Source organism: Prionailurus viverrinus, chromosome D4, assembly GCF_022837055.1.
Source record: "Prionailurus viverrinus isolate Anna chromosome D4, UM_Priviv_1.0, whole genome shotgun sequence".
NCBI lineage: Eukaryota > Metazoa > Chordata > Mammalia > Carnivora > Felidae > Prionailurus > Prionailurus viverrinus.
In genome coordinates, this window is record NC_062573.1 from 41,418,493 (window position 1) to 41,423,838 (window position 5,346).

Below are 5,346 nucleotides of genomic sequence, written 5' to 3' on the forward strand. Positions count from 1 at the left end.
ACCACAAAGCCTAGAAGGGCCTGGTACTGAAGGAAGAAGTACGGGTTCCAGACTTCTTGCTATTGCATGAGACTTTTGCACTGCTGCTCAAATATCTCAGTCCTCCAAGGATTCGATGATGGCTTTAATGTCTTTCTCAGAACTCTGATATTCATCACATCTAAAAAGCACGTGCCCTGTTTCATACTTGCCTCGACTAAATATTGGGACCTCTTTGGGCATTTTATTTTATTTTTTTACTTTTTTTAATGTGTATTTATTTTTGAGACAGAGAGAGACAGAGCATGAACACGGGAGGGGCAGAGAGAGAGGGAGACACAGAATCTGAAACAGGCTCCAGGCTCTGAGCTGTCAGCACAGAGCCTGACGCAGGGCTTGAACTCACGGACCGCGATATCATGACTTGAGCCGAGGTCGGATGCTTAACTGACTGAGCCACCCAGGTGCCCCTCTTTGGGCATTTTAAAGTATTTAACCGTCTCTTGGCTATTTGGAAGAAGAAAGATACATGGACCTTAGGCATCTTTAGACAGGGAAGCTGCTTTCAGAGAGAAAACCTTTCCAAGAGAGTTTTGATGGGTTCATAATGAAGCATGAAGTTGCTATAACTTAGGTTATTTCTTCCTTCTGGTTTTAAGTAGATGAAACAACCAGAAACTTTTGACTTGCTATACTCTATTATGTAAAACACGGTGATAGCAAGTGTAGTGTAAAAGTTTACCCTGTAAACATTTAAGGTTCTCTTATGAATTTTAGTGAGTGGTCATTAAACTGTTTTCCAACTTGCAAAAAAATTAAATAAATAAAATGAAATTAAATAATATGAATATTCATTAGGTATCATATCATTTTGAAGCACCTGTTTTACATAAACCATATCATGAAAAAAGTAATTAGATTTTTAAGTTCCCTTTATTACCTCAAAATTTTATGGAAATTTTTTTTTACTTAGTTTGATACTCCTTCTCTCTATCTCTCTCTTTCTCCCTCTCTCAGGTATGTGAAAATTTATCAGACAGGAGGAAGCAGTAACCTTCATATTCCATACAAGGACAATAATGCAAATCTATACCCACCATAGATTAAAAACTTCATTTTAATGTCATTTACTTTCTATTTTCCACTGCTTTCTGCCACATAGAGTGTGAACAGTTCATTAATGTGTAGTGAAAAACATATGTCAAATTGGGATTCATGCAAATCACCAACCCTACACAAAAAGAAAATTCTGTATCCATAAATATCTAACAACTTCTCCAAGATTCCATTTATATTTAACTTTGAACTATATTAACTTGATCTTTGAAAAAGTTATCAGGGAGAGGATATAGTTTTTACTCTAATAAAAGCTAATTTCATGCTTTTTATCTGGTCTTCTGTACACTTAAGGGAATATGTTTGCAAAAACAACCTTATGGCAAGGAATGAGACTTTGTCTCTGTTTAATGCAAAATACATCAAGTAAATCAGCCACATATTATTGGCCCAACTATTACACCTACACAGGAGCTCTTCTACCTCACCGAGGTTCCTAAAACAGAAGAGTACCAGAAAAACCAACGAATGAACTTGCATGTACAGGGATGTGTGTGTGTGTGTGTGTGTGTGTGTGTGTGTGTGCGCGCGCGTTTGTATTACATATATGTATATATGATGTTTACCCTGATATTTGTAATTCTAATCCAATGCCACAGAGTTCCCCCTTGCTTTCCATTTTCTCTTTTTGCATCTCTATGCTGCCTGCACTCCCCAACACACAGCAAGCACTCAGCTCCAAGAGCAGGGGTGTCACTCAGAGAAACACTTGCCACAATCCGCGCTACCAGCTCCAGAGCTCTGACTCAGAGATTTTGCCTGGAGGAAGAACAGACTGTAAAACAGATGGCTGCTGATCTCTTCCCAGAGGAACTGGCTTCATTTGCAACTGAACATGAAGAAGTTAAAACCTGAGGGTGCTCTCAAGATTACTGAAGGTTGTGGTTATGAAAATGAATAAAATAAACCTCATTTAAAATGGAGATGGGAAGCCAGAAGGGGGAGCTCTTATGCCATACCACTCCTCATAGCATTTTATAGAAACTATGCAAAGAGGCATACTTTGTATTCCAAACAGGGAGAAGCCTATACTTTACTACCCAGGAGGAGGAAGATTTTTCTCCTTGCCCAGCAACAGCCCAGCCAATGAGAGACTAACACTAACACAACTCAGCCAATGAAAAGCCACTACACTTTGAACTCCTAGTTTACTCCAATGGACTTTCCTTTATGATAGCCTCTCTTAACTCCTCTTTCCTCTATAAAAGAGCATTCCTCCCCTTGTTCTCCAAACTTGCCTAAGTTTTGCCATGGCTGGCATGTCTATAATTATAATTCCTCTACTATTCCCGAAGAAAGCTATTTTGCTGGTAAAATGACTGGCTGGGTTTTTTTTTTAATGTTTATTTATTTATTTTGAAAGAGAGATAGAGGGCAAGTGGAGAAGGGGCAGAGAGAGAGGGAGACAGAGAATCCCAAGCAGACTCCATGCTGTCAGTGCACAGCGGGATGCAGGATTCAACTCACCAACTGTAAGATCATGATCTGAGCTGAAACCAAGAGCCAGTCACTTAACTCACTGAGCCACCCAGGTGCCCCTGTTTTATTTTTAAGGTCAACATGGTGAAAGAATATTCAAATATGAGGAGATTCTTGAAAATACAGCCTAGACTGCAGATGCTATCTCACAGGAGATAACTGGGAAATAAGACAGCTGGGAAAAATCCTTCTGCAGTCACAACAAATATCAAACACTGACCTCAGAAACTATTCCAGCCATTAAAAGAGTCACAATTTGATCTGTTAGTTTGTAGAGGAATGTGTGTCCCAGGGTATTGTTGAAAACAAAGCAATCAACTGGAAATCAGTGGAATTTAATAGGTGGGTGTGGTCCAAAAAAGAATGGAAGAGAGTTCTACCAGTCCCATTGTTATGTAGGGTGACTGTAGGCATATCCAAACCTATGAGTCTTTGAAAAGCAATCTCAGAGGTTTAAAATAGGGAGGTGGGGCAATAGACTTCACGAATATAATCCTGCCACGTACTAAACATATGAACAAGTAAATAACAATATCTGCCCTGAAATGGAGGAGGAGAGGGAGGATACCCAGAATTGCTACAATGTGTTATTTAAAGTGTTCAGTTTCCAAAAAGGAATTATGACGCACGCAAAGAAACAAACAAACAAACAAACAGAAATATGAGCCATACACTGGAAGGGGAGGAGGGGCAAAACTACTTGTGAGGGTGACCAGATGTCAGATTTAACAGAAAAAGATTTGTAAGGAGCCATTGTAAATTTGTTCACAAAACAAAAAGAAAGTATGATTAGTGAAATGAAAGGTATGATAACAATGTTGCATCAAAGAAAGAATACCAATAAAGAGACTGAAATTTTAAAAAATAAAATAACCAAATGGAAATTATGGAGCTAAAAAGTATAATAACTGATATAAATAAATTCACTGGGGCTCAACAACAGATACGAAATGGCAGAAGAAAGAATTAACAAACTTGAAAATAGGTTGATAGAAATTATGCAAGCCCAACTAGAAAGGGAAAAAAATGAAGATAAATGAATAGGGTCTCAGAGAAATGTGGGACAATATTAAGAACATTAAAATATGTATAATAAGAATATAAGGAAAGGAGAGAAAAAAATGAGAAAAAAGTATTCAAAAAATAATGGCTAAAAACTTCTCAGTATTATTGCAAAAGTATAGCCTACATTTCCAGAAAGCTCAACAGACTCCAAGTAGAAACACAAAGAGATCCACAGACACACCCTGCTAAAAATGCTGATAGTCAAAGACAAAGAGAAAATCTTAAAAGCAGCAAGAGAAAAAAATAACAAATCACTTAAATGACACTCCAATATGATTAACAGCACAAATCTCAGCAGGAATCAGAAGGCAGTGGGTAACATATTCAGTGTTCAAAGAAGAAAAGTCAACTAAGAATTCTGTATCTGGCAAAACGATTATTCTCAAATAAAAGTGAAATGAAGATTTTCCATATTAAAAAAAAAACAAAACAGAATATGTGTTCCTAGCAGAAATGCCTTGATGAAAGCAAGCAATCCTGGACGGTAATTCACATTTATACAAACGAAGAGTACCAGTACAGGTAATTATATAATAATAAAAAACACTACTACTGCTTTTTTTTTAACTTTCTTCTTTTCTTTCTCTTTTCTTCTTTTTCCTTCTCCTTTCCTCTCTTAACTGAGTTAACAACCAATTCTTTATACACATGTAATTTATACTTGTTTATATATAATATATACTTTAAAAAATTTTTTTAAGTTTATTTTCATTTGTTTTGAGAGAGAGAGAGAGAGAGAGAGAGAGAGAGCAAGCAGGGGAGGGGCAGAGAGAGAGAGGGAGACAGAATGCCAAACAGGCTCTGCACTATCAGGGCAGAGCCCAATGCAGGGCTTGAACTCACAAACCACGAGATCATGACCTGAGCCAAAGTCAAGAGCTGGGTGCTTAACTGACTGAGCCACCCAGGTGCCCCTGTATATATTTTCTACTAATAGCACAGAGGATGTAGGAGAAAGCAGATATCTAATAGGGTAAGGGAATAACTACAGATGCTAACTAAAGTAGTATTTTGGGATTTATAATTTTAATAGACATAACATGTATAACAATAATACCACAAAAAGGAGACAAAATGAATAGATCTATATAGAGGTAGTATTTTCTGTATACTTCTGGAATTAAGCTAGCATAATCTCAAGCTGATTCTGATGAGTCAAAAAACATATATGGCAAACCCTAGAGCTATCACTAAAGTGATATGTCACTTATACTCAGAAAGTATAGTGACAAAATCAATAATGAGGCTGAAATGTTACATGAGAAAATATTTACTCACTGCAGAAAAGATCAGTAAAGGAGAAATAAAATAACAAAAAAGACATGAGACACATAGAAAACAAAATTTTAAACAGCAAACATAAATGCAACGTAACAATAATAACACTGAATGTAACTGGATTAAACAAGCCAATCAAAAAGCAGAGACTGTCAGACTGGATTTAAAAATATTACTCAACTCTGTGTTGTCCACACAACACTTTAAATTCAAAAACACAAGTAGATTAAAAATAAAATGATGGAAAAAGATACATCATGCAAAGGGCAACCCAGAGGAAAGCTGGAGTAGTTCTACAGTAATACTAAATAAAATAGACTTCTACAAATGTTACTAGAGATAAAGAGAGAGATTTTATAATGATAAAAAGGTCCATCTATGAGGAATATATACCAATTACTAATGTATATGCACCTAATCACAAAGTGC